The sequence below is a fragment of the Hordeum vulgare genome, chromosome 2H (genome assembly GCF_904849725.1).
Source record: "Hordeum vulgare subsp. vulgare chromosome 2H, MorexV3_pseudomolecules_assembly, whole genome shotgun sequence".
Lineage (NCBI taxonomy): Eukaryota > Viridiplantae > Streptophyta > Magnoliopsida > Poales > Poaceae > Hordeum > Hordeum vulgare.
The window spans coordinates 330,025,441-330,052,577 of NC_058519.1; positions in this window are offsets into that span (position 1 = coordinate 330,025,441).

Here is a 27,137-nt window from a genome sequence, read left to right on the forward strand (position 1 = left end):
TTGGACTGCCAGGACTCACTGCGAGGAAGGGAGAGAGAGGAGAGGCGAGCCACCGTGGCCGCGCATCTCTGGCCGATTCTGGTGCGCGCAGGCACGCGTCACACCAGATCTTAGCGCGGGAGAGGAGGGGCTCTGATGGTCGCCTGATGCAGAGGGGTTGTCGGGGGAGAGGATAGACACATCGGGGAGGCTGGAACTGGCCGAGAGCGTCGCCCCCACCTCAGTGGCTTTCCGTAGCGCGCCCAGAGCGCAGCTTTGGCATGCCACGACATGCTGGCGCGCTCCGGGGTTCCCTGGACGTGTCTAGCGTGTCCTGGGCACCGGCTGAGAGATGCCAAGCCGTTGGAGACCCGTGGGAGCTTCCGCTGGTCAAGGGGGGACAAGGAAAACAGGTGTTGTTAGCCTTGAGCTGAAGCTTAGATTGGGGTTTTTGGCACTTCTACTTTGAACCAGAGAGGGGCCAGTTGACTGGGGCTTAGCATTGATGCTAGCCACCTAATCTAAGAGTTTGGGAGAAAGGGTTGGGGTTTAGCTAAGGTTAGGAGGGGTTTTACCCATGTGTCAGAAGGTGCTCGATAGTGGTTTAGGGTGGTTGCACCCCACCACTGGCTCTACATCTTAACATGATTGGGTTTGGTGCTAAAACAAGGGGCTTCACCAAGTTTGAGCTCCATTGGACAAGTTTAGCTTTGTAAACTTGAAAACATCACCAAATGACCAAATCTGTTCCTTCCAAAGAGAGTGTGGGAAAATTAAGTCCCACAAATCCCATTTTTGGCATGGAGCCCTCGTTTGAGGTATTAGGCACTCCTACAAAGTTTCAACTCCATTGGACAAACTTTGCTATGTAGAGTTGCTCTAACTTCAATCTGGACATAAGGGGTTTTGCAACTATTTGGTGTCCTTAATCACCTTGGATCAAGGTAAGATTTTATATGGGCACCAAATATGGCTTAGGGATACCACTGGAATTTTCTAGGAATTTATTGAGAATATTTCCTTTGGAAATATTTCAAAAGGTACAAACAAACAGAAGGGGTTTTCACGGTTCTACTCAAATAATAATAGTATAAACACGGGTTGAAAATCTAATGTATGGAAAATATATGTCCTTCTGATCATCTCCAAATTTTCTCAGATTTTTCTAAGGCATAAAAGTATTTTTCCATATAGGAATACCATTTCTGGCCTAACAAATGGACATGCAATTAAATTAGAAAAATAATTCATAAAATAATTATTATATGGTTTTGGTGCTAGAACCAGATCACCAACTTTGGGTAAGAACACTCCTTGCAGCAAGGACTTGTAGTGCAACCCAAAGCAGGGTTTTACTTTAACCAGAAACAAGAAAAAGGGTTTTGAAAATAATTAAGTCATGAGAAATGTGGTTTTTAATATCACATGATCAAGCACACAAACATACAATGGCAAACATCGCACTCAGAACATTAGTTTTGAAAAAGTTTTAATAAACTCAGATTTTTGAATTACAAAAAAAAGTTGTAGTGAAAACAGGGTGTGACAGACCTATCCCCCTTACAAGAATCTCGTCCCCGAGCTTCCTAAGCTAGGTGCTAAAAAGGTACCGAACCTCAGATCGGAGATAGTCTTCATGCTCCCATGTTGCTTCTGCTTCAGTGTGGTTGCTCCACTGAACCTTGAAATACTTGATGGTGCGGCTTCTGGTGCATCGCTCTGCTTCATCCATGATGCAGATTGGCTTCTCACGGTAAGTGAGATCTGGCTGCAGGTCGATGGCCTGATAGTCAATGTCCTTGTATAGATCGGGACAGTTTGGTGCTTGAAGACACTTCCGACGTTGTGATACGTGGAAGACGTTGTGCACACGCGAAAGTTCCGGAGGTAGCTCCAACTGGTAAGCAACTTATCCACGCCTTGTTGTGATCTTAAAAGGTCCAATGAACCTTGGAGCAAGTTTCCCCTTGACGTGGAAACGCTTGGTTCGCTTCAGAGGTGTGACGTCGAGGTACATTTGGTCTCCGAGAACGAACTCCACATCTCTACGGTGAGAATCCGCATAGCTCTTCTGTCGTGACTTGGCTGCTTTTAGGTTTTCTCGAACAAGCCGCACCTTATCTTGTGCTTCTTGCAGAACTTCCGGCTCGAAAATCAACCCTTCACCGATTTCAGACCAGTTGAGCGGGGTGCGGAACTTCCGCCCGTTCAACACTTCAAATGGGGCCATCTCGAGACTAGACTGGTAGCTATTGTTGTATGAGAACGCAGCGAACGGCAGACAGTCTTCCCATTTGGCACCATGCGCCAAGACACAAGCACGGAGCATATCTTCGAGTATCTGGTTTGCTCTCTCCGTCTGTCCGCCCGTTTGCAGGTGGAAAGCGGTGCTGAAAGAGAGTTTGGTTCCGAGGGCTTCTCGAAACTTCTTCCAGAATCTTGAGGTGAACTGCATGCCTCGGTCAGATACAATCTTCTTGGGAACTCCGTGGAGACTCACTATACGATGGATGTAGAGACTAGCCAATTGGCTTCCATCATAAGTGGTGCTGATTGGAATGAAATGAGCCACCTTGGTCAGATGGTCGACAATGACTCATATGGAGTTATGCCCCTTGCTTGACCTGGGCAATCCAGTGATGAAATCCATGCCGACATTGTCCCACTTCCATTCTGGCACTTGAAGTGGTTGTAGCAGTCCAGCAGGTCGCTGATGCTCAGCCTTGACTCGCTGGCACATGTCGCACTTGGCAACCTAAGACGCTATTTCCCTCTTCATGCCATGCCACCAGAATTTTTCTTGAAGATTTTGATACATCTTGGTACCACCGGGGTGAATAGAGTAGGGTGTGTCATGTGCTTCCTGCAGGATCAAGTCCTTGAGTTCCGCCTTGTTGGGTACGCATAAACTTTTCCCAAACCACACTACTCCTTGCTCATCCACTGAGAATTCTGGGGCCTTGCCTTCTTGGATCTTCTTCTTGATGCCTTCAATGCTCTTGTGCTCTTTCTGGGCTTCCTTGATATCGTCAGCCAACGTTGGTTTGACTTCGAGGTTAGCTAGGAATCCTGATTCCACTAGCTCCAACCCGAAGTCCTCCATTTGTTCATATAAGGCGAGTAGCCTTTCCTCGAACATAATGTTCAAGGTGCTGGCCTTCCTCCTCAAAGCATCAGCCACTACATTGGCCTTACCGGGGTGGTATTGAATGTTGAGATCATAGACTTTGATTAATTCCAACCATCTTTATTGCCTCAAATTCAATTCCCTTTTAGTCAAGATATATTTAAGACTTTTGTGGTCGGTGTATATTTCACATCGCTTCCCCAGAAGGTAATGTCGCCATGTCTTAAGAGCATGCACTACGACTGCCAATTCGAGATAATGGCTGGCATAATTCTCCTCATGCGGACGCAGTTGCCGTGACAGATACGCCACGACCCTGCCATCTTGCATTAGAACTCCACTGAGCCCGGTTCTGGAGGCATCACAATATATCACAAACTCCTTGCTGATATCTGGAGCAGCCAATACGGGGGCGGTAGTCAATCTCTTCTTCAACTTATGGAAGCTTGATTCACACTCCGGCGTCCATTCGAACTTCTTGCCTTTCTTCAAGCACTGAGTCATGGGTCGAGCGATGCGGGAGAACCGTTCTACGAACTTGCGGTAGTATCCCGCGAGCCCGAGGAAGCTCCTGACTTACTTCACATCGATTGGCGACTCCCAGCTGGTTACCGTAGTAATATTGGAGGGATTGGCTGCCAATCCACTTGCTGTCATGGTATGACCCAAGAATCTAACTTCGTTCAGCTAGAATTGGCATTTGCTGAATTTGGCATAAAGTTGGTGCTCTCGAAGCTTCTCCAACACTAACCTAAAGTGTTTCTCATGCTCTTCTTCAGACTAGGAGAAGATTAATATGTCATCAATAAATACGACGACAAACTTATCCAGGTATTCCATGAAGACCTTGTTCATGAGGGACATGAAGTAAGCTGGGGCATTAGTCAACCCGAAAGACATGACAGTGCACTCGTATAGACCGTACCGGGTCACGAACGCAGTCTCGGGTATGTCTTCAGGTCGGATCTTCATTTGGTAATATCCAAATCGGAGATCGATCTTGGAGAATATCTTAGGTCCATTTAACTGGTCAAACAAGTCTTCAATCTTGGGGAGTGGATGCTTGTTCTTGATCGTGACTTCATTGAGAGAACGGTAATCGACGCAGCGTCTGATAGTTCCATCCTTCTTAGACATGAACAGAACAGGTGATCCCCAAGGTGATGCACTTGTATGGATGAACCCTTTCCTGAGTTGCTAATCTAGCTGCTTCTTCAGCTCTGCCAGCTCTTCGGATCCCATCCTGTAAGTCTTCTTATAGATAGGCCTTGATCCGGGCATGAGCTCAATGATGAACTCGATGTATCGGCCGGGAGGCATCCCTGGTAGCTCATCAGGAAAGACGTCCGGGTACTCACAAACTATCGGCACTCGGTCCAGCTCTTCTCCTAACAGGCTATTAACCTGCGGTACACGAGTGGTTACTGGCTCAGGGACATACTTGACCTTGACACCTTGGTCGCTTGTCATGGTAATAGCCCTGTTGGCACAGTCCAAGATGCTCTCGTGTTTGGCCAACCAATCCATGCCAAGAATTACTTCTAGGCCTTGCAACTTAATGCCGATGAGATCTACTGAGAAGCTTATCCCATTGATAACAATTCCGACTTTCCTACACCCTAGGTTCGTCGTTAACACTCTGCCCGGGGTTTGTATTGCCATTTGCCCGTTAAGAAGGGTAGGCTTTAAACCACATTTTTCCGCAAATCTTTGTGTGACAAAAGAATGCGAAGCACCACAATCAAACAATATTGTTGCTGGGGTGGAGTTGACGAGGAACGTACCCAGAATGCAGTCCGGGTCTTCTTGTGCCTCCTCCACAGAAATATGATTGATCTGCCCCCTGCTGTGATACAGCTGGTTGCGGGGAGCTTGGTTCCTTCCTGGTGCTCCCTAGCCTTGGTCTAGCGCATTGGGAAGCGGCGCGTCGGGCTTCTTGTTGGGACACTGCGTGGAATAGTGCCCAGTCTATCCACATCCAAAACAGATAACTTGTGTCGGAAGGTTGGTCTTCACTCCACTGTTGTTCGGCGGGTTGAATGCTGGCTTGGTGTTGACTTGCTCCTGAGGCTGGTAGTTCTGGCGAAATGTTGGAGACTTGTACTATTGCTGTTGATAACTGGGTCTTGCTGAAGCTGACTGCCGTGGGAGTGGCTTCGGGTTACTAGGTCCTCCACTACCCGTCAGCTTGCGCTTACGGGTGTCATCCATTGCACGACACTTATCCTCCAACATAAGGGCCTTATTAACCAGATCGCTGAAGGTCCGGCATTCAAAAATAACCAGCTCATACTGGAGTGACTTCTGCAGTCCTTCCATAAAGCGTTCCACTTTAGCAGCCTCAGTGTTGACATCCTCTGGTGCATATCTTGACAGGAGGTTGAAGTTCTGCAAATACTCCTTGACGAATCTACTGCCTTGCCTTAAAGCTCGGAATTCACGCTTCTTAATGCTCATCATTCCGGGAGGAATGTGAGCAGCGCGGAATCCTTCCTTGAACATTGCCCAGGTGATGACTTTTCCTGCCCGCATGATCTGAAATCCATCCCACCAAGCTCTGGCCGTGCCTCCGAGACAGTGAGATGCATATAGAACTTTCTCACGATCATCAGTGCATTTGACCAGTGCGAGGAGGTCTTCATAGTACGAATCCAGTCATCGGCATCCAATGATAGAGTCGTCTTTCTGAATATGGGTGGCGTAGTTCGCATGAACTCACAGAGAGTAGAGCGACCATTGCCATTCCCATTCTGCGATGGGTTGTTCACCAAGACTTGAGCCAGCTGCTGAATAGTGGCATTATTGGCTTGACGTTCCTCGCGGAGAGCTTGAAGGAACTGATCCATAGTCAAGCTTTCAGGAGGAGGCAGTGGCGATGGAACATCGTCTTGCTACTGCTCGTGGTGATCTCCAGCTTGAGCGTCCCCTCCGGTTCCCTGCTGCTGACCTGAAGAGGCAGAGTCGGGGTTGCCGAAGGTGCTGGTGCAAGTTGCAATCACCATCCTGTCAGGGGAGTAGACAGGTCAATTTGCCGAACTAGCCGGAATCATAAGGGATGATGTTCTAGTAAAAAGGGGGTATGGTGTGGTGCTAGTGTGAGATTTTTATGCCGAAGATTTTTGTAATAGTTAATGCATTAGGTCAAAACAAGTGATGTAATCTCTAACAAGCTGCCTAAGGAAGAAATGCGGCTTGCATCAAACATGCTTACACAACACTCATGGTTCGCATGAACCCATACATGGATTCCCTACGCTTGGGGGAAACTCCTAATTGCCTACGTCGTAATCCTAAGCGGCGGACTGCTCGGTCTCATAGGTGGGTTCTGCAGGGTCTTCGTCTTCATCTTGATCTATGCTTCCCTCCTTCAGGGGAGTAGGAGAAGGAAGTGGTCCATCTCGACGTCTCTTAATTGGTGAGGCAGCGAAGAATTTAGTGTACTCTTCCGCTGTCAGGCGGTGACTCTGAATAGGAGTGGCCAGTAGCGGTGGTACTCCTCCTCGGAAAGCAACGCCTGATCGTCCTTCGGGTGCTCCTTCCTTCTTAACCTTGTGGGTCTTCATCTTCTCAATGCGGAGCAGATCCTTGACTTGGTGCAGTTCTTGGCGAATCTTTGTTGACTCCTTGATCAAAAGGTGCGCCAAAGTGTCGGAGGAGAGGCTGAAGTAGGTCTGAAACCTTAGTGGCCTTCCGTCTTGTGAAGATGGATTGAGTGTCCAATTCCCGACTATCCCATCCTTAATAAAAGGTAGGTGACGAGTAGCTGGATTGTTAGCCATCTCAAGAAGTTTATCGCGGAGACACACGAGCGCCTCTCATGCAACTGTCTCCACTGCCAGCATCAGATCCTCCATTTGTGGTCCTTCGAAGAACCAACTAGCCGGGGAGTCATTAGCCTTCAGTATCACATCCACGTGATATTCCTTGGTGTCCGTGTTGACCCAGTGCTCGTGGTAGAGGAAGATGGGCATGCGACGTACTTGGCACTTCTCGAGGCTATCACCCAAAAGTAGGGGAAAACCCGTCTCCAGAAGAATCTCAGGTACGGCGGCCATCTACAAGATGTAGGAGAAAGGGATAGAAAGTATTTAGTGGGTGTAGAATCTCAGGTTAAGGTCTATGTGCACTAATCGTCTCGGCTATCGTCCATGCTACCTAAGGCTTCCTATAGTCAGGATTGCTCTGATACCAGCTCTGTAGGGATCCCGACTTATGAGTCGCGATCGCCGAATGAACGTGCTCAGTGATCCCAGAGATCAATGTTCATCGAACACACAATTACTGAATATTAAGAGTCTTACATCCAAATACTGAATTATTACATCACATGACCGAATGGTCAAGTTCACAAGGTAGGGCCTATAAGGCCAAATCATACGGATACAACTAGTAGCGGAAATCTTAGGGCTAAGCGGGTGCCCATGCCATCAGCCTATACCAACAGGCATTCTGACTGGGAAGCGTCCTAGTTCGCAAGGCGTCCCCGAAGACGTACTCTTCTCCAAACTCCGGTCCTTCCATGTCTGGTCAATAATATAACTAGTGTCAAGCTAATGAGTACTTTTGAATGTACTCGCAAACAGCCCATGATATGAACAATGCAAGTGAAGGATAACAATAATATGCATCTTTCGTGGACAACAACTTGTTGTAATAAACATGATCATGTGTATGCAACATAAGCTAAATGTTGATTTGAAGAACAGGTTACAAATATCAATATATCTGTCGAGGGCTGAACACTCCGGGTTCACCCTATATGCCAAGTCACCAAACTTGGTCATATCAACTCTTTCATTTAACTCCATACTCTAACACACTTGGTTTATGCGGAAACGACTGGACGTGGTTTAAGCAGCACCACCCAACTGTCCTTGACCGTGCACACGGCTATTCGAATAGTCTCACACTCTGCACAGGTAGTACGCTGGACCCACGAGATCCGGGAAACTGCCGTGTCATCCAACATACCTGAGGTAAGTACCCGATCAATGCCTTTCCCCTCACGATACTAGACAAATAGGTCCACTCGATTAGTACCCAGCCCACATGTTGTACGTCTTACGATCATCGACTCTGGACAGTATCAACCATGCGGGGACCACCGGTGTGTCTGGAACACGTAAAAACAGCATAGCCGCCCTACCTGGCACGACCCCATCACGAGAGTGACCACACATCACTCTCGCCACTAGTAATGTGGCTCTTTGCTAGCACACCAGAGCAATCAACACAGCCCCGTCCCATAAAGGGGTAACTTGGTTGTACATGTAAGGTTGGGACGATCGACACATCATAAATCTAATCCCATTTCCGAAACCATACACCACTTTACCAAAAGTGGCCACCTAACTCATCATCACCCTCGGGCATTAGTGGCACCCGACAGGGTTTTCGTAAACCTTTGATTTATGTCATCATCATGCTCATGCTAATACTCTTCTAACTTTACTTGTCAACATGATATTAGCATGACCCCCATAGGTGGTGGGATCAAGCTCAGTGCATGTGCTCCGGAGGAGCCTTCGGTAACATCACCTCAATGATTTACCGGTACTTATGATCATATGCAACGGAAATATTTTCTACACTAGCATGCATCATATCATAGGCTCAGACATGGTCAAAGGGTTGCTTGCCTTGGTCAGCTAGGCATCCAGGGTCTTCAAGGTCTTCCGCTCAAACTCCTTCATCACACGGGTTTTCTATCGTCGTATAAAGATAAAAATAATAAGTAGCTCACTCCAAAACAGATCACAAAGTCATTTTAAAAATGTTGTTTATTTCTGATAAATCCTGGTTGTTATTTTAAAAATATTTGCTTCTGTTTTTAGTGAAGGAATATTTTTTAAATCAACTTATCAGAAGAAAAACTATTCCAATTTAATCCTTATTATTATTGTAAAACAGAACAGTTGCTGCAAAAATTCAAACAATGGTTCTATTAAATACTACACATTTTTAGAAGAATAACAGTGGAAAAATTATATTTTTTACACTAGTTAAATATTTTTATATAAATCATTTAAACTCAGGTTTTAAATCAAAAAGAGAAAGGCTACAAACCCTGGCCTAGCTTGGCCTGGAACTGGGCCGACCCAAAGGCCAGCCAACCAGCCTGCCCAGGCGCACGTGCCGTCAGTTTGAACCTGATGCGCGGGCCCCTGCGGTCAGTGGCTACGGGCAGCGAGGGAGAGAGAGAGATGGGCCACCGACAGGTAGGGCACACCTGTCGGGGTCTTCTCCTACCTCTGGCCAGTGAGGAGGAGGAGCACGCCGGCATGGCTACCGATGTCCTTGGGCCCTAACGACGACGGGAATGGGTCCGGCTCGTTGTCACCTACCTGATGGTGGTCGAGACAACATTTGAGGAGCTCAAGTTCACCTGCGATGAGGTATCCGCGATCGAGGGGTTTTGGGCGAAGGTGGAGGTGGTAGCTAGGGGCACGTATTTGCTCGGGGAAGAGGGGAGAAAGCTTCCTGAGGTCATGGGGAGTGGTTTGGTGGGCAGAGGAACGCGGGAGTGAGCGTGTAGCCGGAGATCGACTGGAGTACCATGGCTCTGCTTGCTCAAAGAGGAGGGTAGGGAGGTGACTGAGGTTGCTGCGATGAGGAATGAGCGGTGCTGGAGCAAGGGGAGAGGCTATATATAGGCCCACGACGGTGAGCCGACTCGGGAGCGTTGGTGATTCACCGTGGTGTTCCTGGGGGTGCAGAGAGAAGCTGGGGTCGAAACCCCGATCCAAGGACGTCATTTTGGACTGCCAGGACTCACTACAAGGAAGGGGGAGAGAGGAGAGGCGAGCTACCGTGGCCGCGCATCTCTGGCCGGTTCTGGTGCGTGCAGGCACGCGTCACACCAACTCTTAGCGCAGGAGAGGATGGGCCCTGATGCTCGCCTGATGCAGAGGGGTTGTTGGGGGAGAGGATAGACACATCAGGGAGGCTGGACCTGGCTGAGAGTGTCGCCCCCACCTCGGTGGCTCTCTATAGCGCGCTCAGAGCGCAGCTTTGGCATGCCACGGCATGCTGGTGCGCTCTGGGTGCCTTGGACATGTATAGCGTGTCCTGGGCACCGGCTGAGAGATGCATAGCCGGTGGAGACTCGTGGGAGCTTCGGCTGGTCAAGGGGGACAAGGAAAACAGGTGTTGTCAGCCTTGAGCTGAAGCTTAGATTGGGTTTTTTGGCATTTGTACTTTGAACCAGAGAGGGGCAAGTTGACTCGGGCTTGGTTTAGATGCTAGCCACCTAATCTGAGAGTTTGGGACAAAGGGTTCGGGTTTAGCTAAGGTTAGGAGGGGTTTTAGCCATCAGTCAGAAGGTGCTCGACAGTGGTTTGGGGTGGTTGCACCCCACCACTGGCTCTGCAACTAAACAAGATTGGGTTTGCTGCTAAAACAAAGGCTTCACCAAGTTTGAGCTCCATTGCACAAGTTTAGCTTTGTAAAATTGAAAACATCACCAAATGACCAGACATGTTCCTTCCAAAGAGAGTGTGGGCAAAGTAAGTCCCACAAATCCCATTTTTGGCATGGAGCCCTCATTTGAGGTATTAGGCACTCCTGCAAAGTTTCAACTCCATTGGACAAAATTTTCTATGTAGAGTTGCTCTAACTTCAATCTGGACAGAAGGGGTTTTGCAACTATTTGGTGTCCTTAATCACCTTGGATCAAGGTGAAGTTTTATATGGGCACTAAATATGGCTTAGGGAAACCACTGGAATTTTATAGGAATTTATTGAGAATATTTGCTTTGGATATATTCCGAAAGGTCAAAACAGAGACAAGGGTTTTTTAGGGTTTTAATCAAATAATAATAGTATAAATAGGGGTTGAAAATCTTATGTATGGAAAATATATGTCCTTCTAATCATCTCCAAATTTTCTCATATTTTTCTAAGGCAGAAAAGTATTTTTCCATATAGGAATACCATTTCTGACCTAAGAAATGGACATGCAATTAAATTAGAAAAATAATTCATAAAATAATTATTATATGGTTTTGGTGCTCTAAAATGGTGCTAGAACGGGATCACCAACTTTGGGTAAGAACACTCTTTGCCATCTAGGACTTGTAGTGCAACCCAAAGCAGGGTTTTACTTTAACTAGAAATAAGAAAAAGGGTTTTGAAAATAATTAATTCATGAGAAATGTGGTTTTTAATATCACATGATCAAGCATAAAAACATACACTGACAATCATGGCACTCACAACATTAGTTTTGATTTTTTTTAATAAACTCAGATTTTTGAATTACAAAAAAAAGTGGTAGTGAAAACAGGGTGTGATAGAAACACACCGATTGAACACAATTTGACATGAAAAATTGATTGAGCCAAAGAATTAGTACTCCCATAGAAATAAGAGAACACTTCTTAGGAAAGATACGAAATCAAATCTTTACAATAAAGCAACTCGAATTATCATACTCCAACAATAGAAAGGATGAGGCTTACGAATTAAGCTAGAAACAAACACATAATGGACATTTCGTCCGATATTTCGTGGCAAGATTGGCATGGGCTCCATCATACATTGGACTGTCATATTGAAATGATGCTCAAATATGCTCCCTAGTTGTAGAGAACTACAAGGATTGACGAAGCATACCGAGACTATCCTTTTGAAGAAAGACCAGGCACAAAAAAACCACTAGATGTCGAACCCCAACATCACATCATGCATTTGTTGGAAGATAATCCTAGGTAGCTACTTGAATTCCCACCCGAGAAATCCCGGAATTTTTCTGATTATGCAATCTGGTCTAATGGATACAAGGAGAAATTATTGAATAAATGACTCTACTCCTAGCAATAACACTACATCTCTAGTGTATCTGTGGGGACCCCGACTTATAAGTCGTGGACACCGAATGTATGTGCTCGGTGATCCGCGAGATCAATGCTCACGAACACGCAGAACTGAATAACAAGAGTCTTACATCCATACATACCGTTTGATAGAAATAATGACAATTATGGTCAAGTTTTACATAGATACGGCCTTGAAGGCCAACACACCAAACTAAACTAATAGCGGAAATATTGGTTGAAAGCGTGAACCCATGCCATCAGCCTTAACCTATAGACATTCTGACAAGGAAGTATCCTAGTTCACAGGAACGTCAGCAAGGTATTATTCACCATTTCTGTTCTCTCTCACCTTGTCAATGAAATAACCAGTGGCAAGACAATGAGTACTTTGAATGTAGTCGCAAGCAACCCATGTTGTGGAACAAAGCAATAATGAAACATGATATAACACTTATATGCTATTTTTGTGGAAAGCAGATTTTTCCCTAGTGCAATAACATGATCAAATACTTGTACGACATGCATCACAAGGTATAGTGAAAACCCAGTGAACAGGTTACAGATATCAATATCAACTAAGGGTTGGACGACCCTGGTTCACCCAGCACGCCAAGTCACCCGACTTAGCTCAAGTATTATATTTCTCATATCATCATCTTATTCACATACTCTCCCACACACACACTTGGTTTATGCGGAAAGAACTGGAAATAGTTCAAGCAGGATTACCCGATTGTCCTTGACCATGGACATGACTATTCAAAATAGTTTTACACTCTGTAGAGGTTGCACGCTATACCCACAAGACTCGAGGAACTTTTGTGTCATCCACGACAGGCGGTATATTGCATACCCGAGGTAAGCACCCGAACAATGCCTTTCCCTTGATGACACTAAACAAAGAGTCCATTTGATTGGTACACAACCCACATGATGTACATCATACGAGCCATGCTCTAGATCGTATCCTCCATGCATAGACTAACGGTGTGCCCGGTGCTTGTGAAAACAGCTCATGGCCACCCTACCTAGCACGACCCCGTCACGAGAGTGACCACGCCACTTTGGTCATTAGTAATGCGGGCCCTTTGCTATCATCAACCAAAGTAATCAAGAAAGCCTCGCCCATAAGGGGTATCGTGGTCGCACATGTAAGGTTGAGACGGTCGACAAATTATAAATCTAATCCTGATTCCGAAACCACACACACAAAACCTTTGTTGGTACACCACTTCTTCCTCAAGTTGTCACCCATCTCAGCACCATCACCCTCGAGCATTAGTGACACCTGACGGGATTTTCAAAACAGCCTTTGAAAACATTTCCTTCGTGTCACCATGCATATTCCCATCCCTTTCTGCGTAGCAAATAACTACATTCCACATGCACAACCCTAATAGGTGGTAGGGTCATGCCCGGGTGCAAGTTTCAATGAGGTATTCCTCGGAGACAACCCAACACGGGGAGTCTCCGATCCTACATGAATATATGCAAAAGCAAGATGCCATATGACATGCAAATAAAAGTTTCATAGACTGTTGGGTAACGTAGCATAAATTCAAAATTTTCCTACGCATATTCAGATCTTCCTATGGAGAGACCAGCAACGAGAGAGGGTAAGACCATCTTCATACCTTTTGAAGATCGCTAAGCACAAGCGTTGCTAGAACGCGATTGATGGAGTCGTACTCGCAGCGATTCCGATCTAGTGCCGAACTACGACACCTCCGCGTTCAACACACGTGCAGCCCGGTGACGTCTCCTGCACCTTGATCTAGCAAGGAGGAGGGAGAGGTTGGGGAAGAACTCCAGCAGCACGACAGCGTGGTGTCGATGGAGAGACGAGGTCTCCCGGCAGGGCTTCGCCAAGCACCGGCAGAGAGAAGGAGGAAGAAGGGCAGGGCTGCGCCGAGGGAGAGGCAAAAGTCTGATCCCCAATGGCCAAAAGTGCCCACTATATACAGGGGGAGGGGAGAGGGGGTGCCACCCCTAGGGTTCCTAATGTAGGTGGTGCGGCAGCCCCCCCCAGATGGGAGGTGCAGCGGCTAGAGGGGGGAGGAGGAGGTGGCGCACCACCTGGTGGGCCTTAGTCCCACCTGGCTTATGGTTTGCCCCCCTTTTTCTCTCCCCTGCGCATTGGGCTGAGTGGGGATGCGCACCAGACCACCTAGGGGCTGGTTCCCACCCCCACTTGGCCCACCTTACCTCCCGGGGTCGTTGCCCCCCTTCGGTGGTCCCCCGGGGCCACCTCCGGTGGTCCCGGAGGTCCCGGTACGTTACCGTTGATGCTCGAAACACTTCTGGTATCCGAAACCATCCGTCCTATATATCAATCTTTACCTCCGGACCATTCCGGAGCTCGTCGTGATGTACGGGATCTCACCCGGGACTCCGAACAACTTTCGGTAACCTCGTATAACAATTCCCTACAACCCTAGCGTCACCGAACCTTAAGTGTGTAGACCCTACGGGTTCGGGAGACAGGCAGACATGACCGAGACACCTCTGTGGCCAATAACCATCAGCGGGGTCTGGATACCCATGGTGGCTCCCACTTGCTCTACGACGATCTCATCGGATGAACCACGATGTCAAGGATTCAATGAATCCCGTATACGATTCCCTTTGTCTGTCGGTATAGAACTTGCCCGAGATTCGATCGTCGGTATACCAATACCTTGTTCAATCTCGTTACCGGTAAGTCTGTTTACTCGTTCTGTAGCACGTCATCGTGTGACTAACTCCTTAGTCACGTTGAGCTCATGATGATGTTCTACCGAGTGGGCCCAGAGATACCTCTCCGTCACACGGAGTGACAAATCCCGATCTCGATTCGTACCAACCCAACAGACACTTTCGGAGGTACCCGTAGTGCACCTTTAGTCACCCAGGTACGTTATGATGTTTGATACACCCAAAGCACTCCTATAGTATCCGGGAGTTGCACAATCTCACGGTCGAAGGAAACGATACTTGACATTAGAAAAGCTTTAGCATACGAACAATACGATCTAGTGCTATGCTTAGGATTGGGTCTTGTCCATCACATAATTCTCCAATTGATGTGATCCCGTTATCAATGACATCTAATGCCCATGATCAGGAAACCATGATCATCTATTGACTAACGAGCTAGCCAACTAGAGGCTTGCTAGGGACACATTGTGATCTATTTATTCACACATGAATTACTGTTTCCTGTTAATACAATTATAGCATGAACAAGGAAATATGATAATAACCATTTTATTATTGCCTCTAGGGCATATTTCCAACAGTTTCCCACTTGCACTAGAGTCAATAATCTAGTTACATTGTGATGTATCGAACACCCATAGCATTATGGTGTTGATCATGTTTTGCTCGTGGAAGAGGTTTAGTCAACGGGTCTGAAATATTCAGATCCGTGTGTACTTTACAAATATCTATCACTCCACTCTGGACATGGTCCTGGATGGAGTTGTAGCGGCGTTTGATGTGCTGCGTCTTCCGGTGAAACCTGGGCTCCTTGGCTATGGCAATGGCCCCAGTGTTATCACAGAAGAGTGTCATTGGACCCGACGCGCTTGGAACCACTCCAAGGTCGGTGATGAGCTCCTTCATCCAAATTCCTTCATGAGCTGCTTCTGAAGCAGCTATGTACTCCGCTTCACATGTAGATGCTGCCACGACTTCTTGCTTGCTGCTGCACGAGCTCATTGCCCCACCATTCAACACATATACGTATCCGGTCTGTGACTTAGAGTCATCCGGATCTGTGTCGAAGCTAGCGTCGACGTAACCCTTTACGACGAGCTCTTCGTCACCTCCATAAACGAGAAACACTTCCTTAGTCCTTTTCAGGTACTTAAGGATATTCTTGACCGCTGTCCAGTGCTCTATACCTGGATCACTTTGGTACCTCCCTACCAAACTTATGGCAAGGTTTATATCAGGTCTGGTACACAGCATGGCATACATTAGAGAGCCCACGGCTGAAGCATAGGGGACAGAACTCATCTTCTCTCTATCTACTGCCGTGGTCGGCGACTGAGTCTTACTCAATCTCATACCTTGCAAAACTGGCAAGAACCCTTTCTTTGAGTTTTCCATATTGAACTTCTTCAATATCTTGTCAAGGTATGTACTTTGCGAAAGACCTATGAGGCGTCTTGATCTATCTCTATAGATCTTGATGCCTAATATGTATGCAGCTTCTCCAAGGTCCTTCATTGAAAAACTCTTGTTCAAATAGGCCTTTATGCTCTCCAACATCTCTATATTATTCCCCATCAATAATATGTCATCCACATACAGTATGAGGAAAGCTACAGGGCTCCCACTCACTTTCTTGTACAGACATGCTTCTCCGTAAACCTGTATGAACCCAAACGCTTTAATCACCTCATTAAAGCGAATGTTCCAACTCTGAGATGCTTGCACCAGCCCATAGATGGAGATCTGGAGCTTGCACACTTTGTTAGCACCCTTAGGGTCGACAGAACCTTCTGGTCGCATCATATACAATTCTTCCTTAAGGTTCCCGTTAAGGAACGCTGTTTTGACGTCCATTTGCCAAATTTCATAATCATAAAAGGCGGCAATTGCTAACATGATTCGGACTGATTTCAGCTTCGCTACGGGTGACAAAGTCTCTTCGTAGTCAACTCCTTGAATTTGTCGAAAACCCTTTGCGACAAGTCGAGCTTTGTAAACGGTTACATTACCATTTGCATCAGTCTTCTTCTTGAAGATCCATTTATTTTCTATGGCTCGCCGGTCATCGGGCAAGTCCACCAAAGTCCATACTTTGTTCTCATACATGGATCCTATCTCGGATTTCATAGCCTCAAGCCATTTGTTGGAATCCGGGCCCGCCATCGCTTCTTCATAGTTCGAAGCTTCACCGTTGTCTAACAACATGATTTCCATCACAGGGTTGCCGTACCACTCTGGTGCGGAGCGTGCCCTTGTGGACCTTCGCGGTTCAGTAGTAACTTGATCCGAAGCTTCATGATCATCATCATTAACGTCCTCTTCAGTCGGTGTAGGCGCCACAGGAACAACTTTCCACGCTGCGCTACTATCCTGTTCGAGAGGGGGTGTAATTACCTCATCAAGTTCTACCTTCCTCCCACTTACTTCTTTCGAGAGAAACTCTTTCTCTAGAAAGGATCCGTTCTTGGCAAGAAAGGTTTTACCTTCGGATCTAAGATAGAAGGTATACCCAATAGTTTCCTTAGGGTATCCTATGAATACGCATTTCTCCGCTTTGGGTTTGAGCTTTTCTGGTTCAAGTTTCTTCACATAAGCATCGCAGCCCCAAACTTTAAGAAACGACAACTTAGGTTTCTTGCCAAACCATAGTTCATACGGTGTCGTCTCAACGGATTTAGACGGTGCCCTATTTAAAGTGAATGCTGCAGTTTCTAATGCGTATCCCCAAAATGATAGCGGTAAGTCGGTAAGGGACATCATAGATCGTACCATATCTAATAAAGTGCGATTATGATGTTCAGACACTCCGTTGTGTTGCGGTGTGCCAGGCGGCGTCAGTTGTGAAACGATTCCACACTTCCTTAGGTGTGTGCCAAACTCGTGACTCAAATATTCTCCTCCACGATCAGATCGTAGACATTTGATTTTTCTGTCACGTTGATTCTCAACCTCACTCTGAAATTCCTTGAACTTTTCAAACATCTCAGATTTGTGCTTCATCAAGTAGATATACACATACCTACTCAAATCATCGGTGAGAGTGAGAACATAACGATAACCACCGTGAGCTTCAACGTTCATTGGACCACACACATCAGTATGTATTATTTCCAATAAGTCGGTTGCTCTCTCCATTATTCCTGAGAATGGAGTCTTAGTCATCTTGCCCATGAGGCACGGTTCGCATGTGTCAAATGATTCAAAGTCAAGAGACTCTAATAGTCCATCAGTATGGAGCTTCTTCATGCGCTTAACGCCGATATGACCAAGGTGGCAGTGCCACAAGTATGTGGGACTATCATTATCAACTTTACATCTTTTGGTACTCACACTATGAATATGTGTAACATCACGATCGAGATTCATCAAGAATAAACCATTCACCAGCGGAGCATGACCATAAAACATATCACTCATATAAATAGAACAACCATTATTCTCTGACTTAAATGAGTAGCCGTCTCGCATTAAGCAAGACCCTGATACAATGTTCATGCTTAAAGCTGGTACTAAATAACAATTATTAAGGTTTAAAACTAATCCCGATGGTAGATGTAGAGGTAGCGTGCCGACGGGATCACATCGACCTTTGAACCATTCCCGACGTGCATTGTCACCTCGTCCTTGGCCAGTCTCCGCTTATTCCGCAGTTCCTGCTTTGAGTTGCAAATGTGAGCAACATCACCGATATCAAATACCCAGGAGCTACTACGAGCTCTGGTAAGGTACACATCAATAACATGTATATCACATATACCTTTAACGTTGCCGGCCTTCTTGTCCGCTAAGTATTTGGGGCATTTCCGCTTCCAGTGACCCTTTCCCTTGCAATAGAAGCACTCAGTCTCAGGCTTGGGTCCGTTATTTTTCTTCTTCCCGGCATCTGGCTTACTGGGCGCGGCAACAGCTTTGCCGTCTTTCTTGAAGTTCTTCTTACCCTTGCCTTTCTTGAAACTAGTGGTCTTGTTGACCATCAACACTTGATGCTCTTTCTTCATTTCTACTTCTGCAGACTTGAGCATCGAGTACAACTCGGGAATGGTCTTCTCCATCCCTTGCATGTTGTAGTTAAGCACAAAGCCTTTGTAGCTTGGTGGGAGAGACTGGAGGATTCTGTCAATTATAGCATCATCCGGAAGTTCGACTCCAAGTGAAGTCAGATGACCGTGTAACCCAGACATTTTGAGTATGTGCTCACTGACAGAACTGTTCTCCTCCATCTTATAGCTAAAGAACTTGTTGGAGACTTCATATCTCTCGACACGGGCATGAGCTTGAAAAACTAGCTTCAGCTCCTGGAACATCTCATATGCCCCATGTTGCTCAAAACGCCTTTGGAGCCCCGTTTCTAAACTGTATAACATGCCACACCTAACCAGAGAGTAGTCATCACTCCGCGTTTGCCAGACGTTCAGAATGTCCTGGGCTGCTGCGGGAGCGGGAGGGTCACCTAGCGGCGCATCAAGGACATAAGCCTTTTTAGCTGCTTCAAGGATGAGCTTCAAGTTGCGAACCCAGTCCGCGTAGTTGCTACCATCATCTTTCTCTAGGAATGCGTTGAAATTGAGGTTGACGTTGGCCATCTACAATATTTATAAAGACAACTTTTATACTAAGTTCATGACAATTAAGTTCATTTAATCAAATTAAGTATGAACTCCCACTTAAATCGACATCCCTCTAGTCATCTAAGTGATACATGATCCATGTTGACTAACCCGTGTCCGATCATCACGTGAGACGGACTAGTCACCATGGTGAGAAACTCCATGCTGATCGTTTTCAACCATACGACTCATGTTCGACCTTTCGGTCTCTTGTATTCGAGGTCATGTATGTACATGCTAAGCTCGTCGAGTCAACCTAGGTGTTTCGCGTGTGTAATCAGGCTTACACCCGTTGTATGCGAACGTTAGAATCTATCACACCCGATCATCAAGTGGTGCTTCGAAACAACAAACCTTCGCAACGGTGCACACTTAGGGGAATACGTGCTCGAAATTTTAAGAGGGATCATCTTATTATGCTACCATCGTTCTAAGCAATAAGATGTAAAACATGATAAACATCACAATGCAATCATATAGTGACATGATATGGCCATTATCATCTTTGCTCTTTCGATCTCCATCTTCAGGCATCGCATGATCCTCATCATCACCGGCATGACACCATGATCTCCATCATCGTGTCTCCGTGAAGTCGTCACGCCAACTACTACTATCACTACTACTATAGCTAACCGTTAGCAATGAAGTAAAAGTAGTAAGCACATGGCGTTGCATCTCATACAATAAATTAAGACAACTCCTATGGCTCCTGCTGGTTGTCATACTCATCGACATGCAAGTCGTGAAACCTATTACAATAACATGATCATCTCATACATCATACATGCAACATCACAACTTTGGCCATATCACATCACATGTCAAACCCTGCAAAAACAAGTTAGACGTCCCTAATTGTTGTTGCAAGTTTTACGTGGCTGATTTGGGTTTCTAGCAAGAACGCCTTCTTACCTACGTGACAGCCACAACGATGATATGCCAAAGCTATTTACCCTTCATAAGGACCCTTTTCATCAAATCCAATCCGACTAGAGTAGGAGAGACAGACACCCGCTAGCCACCTTTATGCACGGTGTGCATGTCTGTTGGTGGAACCAGTCTCACGTAAGCGTACGTGTAAAGTCGGCCCGGGCCGCTTCATCCCACAATACCACCGGAAAAGAATAAGACTAGTAGCGGCAAGAAAATTGAAATATCATCGCCCACAACTTCTGTGTTCTACTCGTGCATAGAATCTACGCATAGAAAACCTGGCTCGGATGCCACTGTTGGGTAACGTAGCATAAATTCAAAATTTTCCTACGCATATTCAGATCTTCCTATGGAGAGACCAGCAACGAGAGAGGGGTAAGAGCATCTTCATACCTTTGAAGATCGCTAAGCGGAAGCGTTGCTAGAACGCGGTTGATGGAGTCGTACTCGCAGCGATTCCGATCTAGTGCCGAACTACGACACCTCCGCGTTCAACACACGTGCAGCCCGGTGACGTCTCCCGCACCTTGATCCAGCAAGGAGGAGGGAGAGGTTGGGGAAGAACTCCAGCAGCACGATGGCATGGTGTTGATGGAGAGACGAGGTCTCCCAGCAGGGCTTCGCCAAGCACCGGCAGAGAGGAGGAGGAAGAAGGGCAGGGCTGCGCCGAGGGAGAGGCAAAAGTCTGATCCCCAATGGCCAAATGTGCCCACTATATATAGGGGGAGGGGAGAGGGGGTGCCACCCCTAGGGTTCCCACCCTAGGTGGTGCGGCAGCCCCCCCAGATGGGAGGTGCGGCGGCTAGAGGGGGAGGAGGAGGTGGCGCACCACCTGGTGAGCCTTAGGCCCACCTGGCTTAGGGTTTGCCCCCCTTTTTCTCTCCCCTGCGCATTGGGCTGAGTGGGGAGGCGCACCAGCCCACCTAGGGGCTGGTTCCCACCCCCACTTGGCCCACCTTACCTCCCGGGGTCGTTGCCCCCCTTCGGTGGTCCCCCGGGGCCACCTCCGGTGGTCCCGGTGGTCCCTGTACGTTACTCGTGATGCCCGAAACACTTCCGGTATCCGAAACCATCCGTCCTATATATCAATCTTTACCTCCGGACCATTCCGGAGCTCCTCGGGGATCTCATCCGGGACTCCTAAGAACTTTCGGTAACCTCGTATAACAATTCCCTACAACCCTAGTGTCACCGAACCTTAAGTGTGTAGACCCTAGGGGTTCGGGAGATAGGCAGACATGACCGAGACACCTCTCTGGCCAATAACCATCAGCGGGGTCTGGATACCCATGGTGGCTCCCACTTGCTCCACGATGATCTCATCGGATGAACCACGATGTCAAGGATTCAATCAATCCCGTATACGATTCCCTTTGTCTGTCGGTATAGAACTTGCCCGAGATTCGATCGTCGGTATACCAATACCTTGTTCAATCTCGTTACTGGTAAGTCTCTTTACTCGTTCCGTAGCACGTCATCGTATGACTAACTCCTTAGTCACATTGAGCTCATGATGATGTTCTACCGAGTGGGCCCAGAGATACCTCTCCGTCACACGGAGTGACAAATCCCGATCTCGATTCGTACCAACCCAACAGACACTTTCGGAGGTACCCGTAGTGCACCTTAATAATCACCCAGTTACGTTGTGACGTTTGATACACCCAAAGCACTCCTACAGTATCCCGGAGTTGCACAATCTCACGGTCGAAGGAAACGATACTTGACATTAGAAAAGCTTTAGCATACGAACAATACGATCTAGTGCTATGCTTAGGATTGGGTCTTGTCCATCACATCATTCTCCCAATGATGTGATCCCGTTATTAATGACATCTAATGCCCATGATCAGGAAACCATGATCATCTATTGACTAACGAGCTAGCCAACTAGAGGCTTGCTAGGGACACATTGTGATCTATTTATTCACACATGTATTACTGTTTCCTGTTAATACAATTATAGCATGAACAATAGACGATTATCATGAACAAGGAAATATGATAATAACCATTTTATTATTGCCTCTAGGGCGTATTTCCAACATAGACATGGTCAAAGGACTCCTTGCTTGATCCAGCAAAGTCTTCGACGTCTTCTCACGCTTCTCGTCCAACTCCGAGTACTTCATCTACTTCGTTAGTTATCTTCGGTAACAACCATAGTAAGCCACACAACAAGCAACAACACAAAGTGCTCTATAAATAGGAGTTTGATTTTTCTTGGACACCTCTGGTCATAAGCAAAATTCCTAAAGCTTGCACAAAGAGATTTGGATCACCATAGATTTTTGAAAGGAGGAAGTGCAAGAATCACTTGCCCCACAAGAAGTATACATAAAATATTTATTATAAAAATTAGTAGATGCATCCATCTGATAGGGCATGGTTTTTAGGAGATTGTAGGAAGTAGTCTCACTGGATTTGGGGTTGGGATGCATTCCCTATGTTTTTTCTGAGATGGATTAAATGGAAATAGGGGTTGTTTATTTGGTGCAACAGAAATATTACATAGAATTTTTTTAGGAAAATAGGGCATGATATTTAGAGAACCTAGAAATTGGAACCACTCCATTTGGAGTTGATCTGAACCTTATCGGAATTTTGCAAGGTGGGGTCTAAGATATCCAAATTTGAACTTGAAAATTATGCAATGCACATATTTGGATAGGAATTTATTTTAGGAGTCTGCAGGAACTTGAATCAATCGATTTGGAGCTAGAATGAGTTCAATATGTATTTATTTGCCTCCCTCATAATTATAAAAGAAAGGGCTTAGAATTTACGAAAGATGGGCCAGATAACACACCAGGCATAAGATAGATATTGGGTCGGTCCAGTCGTATAGGCCTGAGGCGACGTTGAAGGTGCCCTAGGGAAATACGCCTTCCACGGGAGAAGGCGGCCTCTAGGGGCTCCCATGTCCACTTAACGGCCATGGCCCACCCACCAGCCCCACTGGCCCACCGACAGGCGAGGCCCGTCGGCTCACGGGGCTGTCTTCAAGGTCCGGCCGCGGTAGAGGCACATGGGGTCCGGTGGTGGGTGTCAGTGCCTCCGGCCACCATTTTTTGCGGTTCGACCACCGGCGTGCTCGGTGATCCGAGCCTCTTATGCCTCGGGGCTCTGCTTTCACCGGGCAAGCGTCGAGGGGAGTGGGGCCTTAGCCACGGTGGGGTCTGACAATGATGGTCGAGGTTGCAGTGCTCCAACGATAGGAGGGAAGATCAGGAGGAGGGCAAAGCTTGCAGAAATGCAGGGGCCTATGGTGAAACAAAAAGGGGAAGGGAGAGACCATGGACATCGAATTCGGAATGCAGCCGGTGGAAGGCTTCGGCCATGGGGTGATCCTTACAGTGCGGGTTGATCGGTTGGTGGAAAGAGGGGTTCATGGAGGGGAGAGTGGTGGACTAGGGGAGTCAGGGCGCTCGGGGGGGATGTTTTAGAGAGGGGCGATGAGTAGGAGCTCGGGTGTGCCTCAGGTGCCTTCTAGCGCGGCGAGCACACGCGTCAGGGCCACCTTGGAATCTTGTTGGCGTCGCGGAGGGGCACGAGTAGTCAAGGGGGATACTATGGCACATGTTGGTGCTCAGTTGAGGCCGGACGTGGGCTACCCGACGAGGTCCAGTGGCCGAGCGCCATTACTACATGCCATCCGAGCAGTGATCATGCCACATCGGGTCTAGATCCACCCTTTGGCCAGGCCAAGGTGTCCAGCATGCAAGGCATGTGTGCTAGAGGGCGCTGGTGCAATTTGGACCTGAATAGAGTAGGTTGGGTTACTTTTTTACTGCACGTAAGCAATGTTGGGGCTAGTAGAAGGGGGTTTTACTAGGGAAGGATTGGAATCAAACCAAGTCCAATAGTCCTGGCTATGCAAGAACTCCAAGTCTACCAACTTTCAGATCAAGAGAGGAGTGTAGCTAGCACTTGCAGTTCAAGGCCACATTTTTGCCAAAAATTAAGTTTCAAAAGGGCTGCTCATATTTTCCACATGAGCATGCCATATCTTTGCTTGAAATAGTGCATTAGCACACTAGAGGTGTTTTGTAAAGATGTGGGGGCATTGACTTGAACGGAAATATAGAAAGAGCGGTAAATAAGGTGTTGCCATGGTAAAAAGGAGAGGTAAAGAGAGGGAGTTCTTCTCCAATAATTGATCAGAGGCCATAGCAAAGGTACTGGAGGTAAAATATGGTCAGAAGATACTTGGGTAGAAATTTGGAGACAATGGAAAGTTTAGGACCAAAATTGCTTGCCTTGTAGTTTATGCAGAAGTTATCTGCTGCTGTCTAGGGGCACCTAGGGGGGTCCAATGACCATGAGATTTAACAAATTCCTATGATGGGTAGAAATGAGGGTGGAAACCAAATTTGAGATTTATTGGAGAAGTTTTCCAATGTTGACTTGAAAAACACAAGAAATGGGAAGAAATGGCTTTCTGAAGATAAATTCATGCAAATTAATTCCCACTAATGCACCAATTGGTGTGGGGCATTATTTGAGTATTATAGCATGCCCGAAAAGTTTGGAATTAATTGGAGAAACTTCACAATGTAATGTTTCCCAATTCTAGAAGTCAGCAAAGAAGGTTTTGAGGGGTTTTGGACAAGGTCATCTATTCTCCTTAATGCACCACTTGGTGTGGATGCATTATTGGAGTATCAGAAAATGTCCACAAAATTTTAGCACAATTGGAGACAGTCGGCAATGTAGAGTTGCTAAAATTTGGATCCGTACAGATTGGGTTTTGGACTATTTAGGTGAATCAAATCAACTTGGATTGAGATGAAACTTGGCAAGGTCAACACATGTATCATGTGTGTCATGCCAGAATTTTTCTTTGATTTATTGAGAATATTTCTTATGGAAATATTCCAAAATCTTGAAATAGGCAGAAAGGATTTTGAAGGGTTTTGTCCAATATTTTGAACATGACCATGTGTTGAAACTCTTATATATGGAATATATATGTCCAGTGAGTTTCCCTAAATTTTCTCAATTATTTTGAAAGCAGAAACAAATAACCTTTCTTCACAAAAGACCATTTCTGGTCTCAGAAAAAGGTATTTCAATAAAATAGTAAAATAGCTATTAAAATAATAATATTTTGGTTTTGGAAGTCTTTTTGATAATGGGATTTAAATAAAATATTGGGTGCAAAACAACTTCCTAGTTTTAGGACTTGTAGTACAAATCCCAACTCACGGATTTTTGAAAGCCTAAATTAAATAAATTCTTTTTCGTCAAAATAATATTGGTAAAAATACTTTTAGGTCCTATACACATGGTATTGTCATTGAGAAAAGACTTTCGGCATGGAGAGGAGTCTGAGTAGTAGGAACTTTTGTGCCTCAAAAAACAAGCAAACCAGCAAGCACAGAACAATCACATCAAGCATCACAAGCACTGACAAAAAATTTAGTTGGCCCTAATTTTTTAGACATGTTAATTTAGCGAGGAGAGTCAAAACACAGGGTGTGATAGTAACACATTTGTCAACACATATCCAGAGAAACCTCGGAAACGCCTCTACCTAAAACCCTTGTAATCACAATGATACCAATTATGGTAGTAGACGCTCTCCCGAGTACTAGGTGATGCTTGACCCCCTGTCGCCACAAATAGTATTGAAGCAATTTCAAACATCCGCGTCCTGAGATACTACGGAAATTGAATAATAGTGAGTGTGACAAGAATCCTCTGCAGCTGAACTCCCTGGGACACTTCTACTCCAAATTCGCACGAGGCACGAGGAACAACCCTGGTCACAAAAACATCATAGAGGTTCCAAAATACCAGCGTGATCCTAAAAACATTCAGTGAGAAGAGGGGCAAAATTAAAACTCCTATGTGAGGATTCCTCACTAGAGCATAAAAGAGGAGAAAAAGGAATCCTACACTCCGATCTATAAGTAGACTCAAAATAGTTTTTTCTAGACTCGGCTCAGCCAAGGTCGATCAATCAATGGGATTCTAGGTCAGTACTGCTGTGATACCAACTTGTCACACCCAAGATATGGTACTATCCTCATCCAGTCTCGACGGACTTGATAGGGACAGAAGCGAATCTCGTTGTTTCGCAAGAATGGATTTTGTTACAAGTACATGTAAAGAGGAGACGAGTATATGGTATTGGCCTACACACCCAACAAGCTAAATCATGATCATCTCAAATACAAACTTTCATTGCAATCCTCATACATAAAAGCAGGTCCGACTATGGACGAAATAAAACGATAAAAGTGACATCAATCCTTGCTAATCCTAGGCTACCGTCCGGGAACCATCCTATGACCGATGAAGAAGAAGAAGAACACCAAATCAAACAAGCATCACACGCACATCAAAGCATCGCATTACCTGTACCTGCAACTATTGTTGTAGTAATTGTGAGCCAGAGGTATTCATCAATCTCATTTCCAAGGGTATCAAGAGTAGCAAAGCTTAATGGATGCGGTATGGTTATGTGGTGAGCCTGCAGCAAGCACTAAGCACTTATTTAAGTGGCTAACTTACGAGTACAAGAATAAGAACAATGATCTATGCATAACAAACGTGAACTAGTAATGATCAATAAGTGATCCTGAACACCTACTTACGAGTCAATCATGACCCCACCGTGTTACCTTCTTGCTTCAAACCTCACAAGAAGAGACGGTCACGGTTACACAAATGATTGGTGTATTTTATTTGACTTTACTTAAAGTTTTCTATGACCGGGTGTTAAAAAATTCCGAAGTTGCAACATAACAATGGGCATAGCTCTAAACAAGATTTAACCATGTAGGGGAGCTCCAAGTCATCCATCACAAACTAGCCACAAGCTGCACTAGAAAAACTGAACCTCGAGATAGCCCAAGGTATGCTCGAAGTCCCAGTGCACAAGTTATTCGAGAAAGGTAAAACAAATCCAGCAAGGCAGCCCGACTTGTCGACGAACCCTATAGGAGTCACGTATCTCATTCTCAGGAC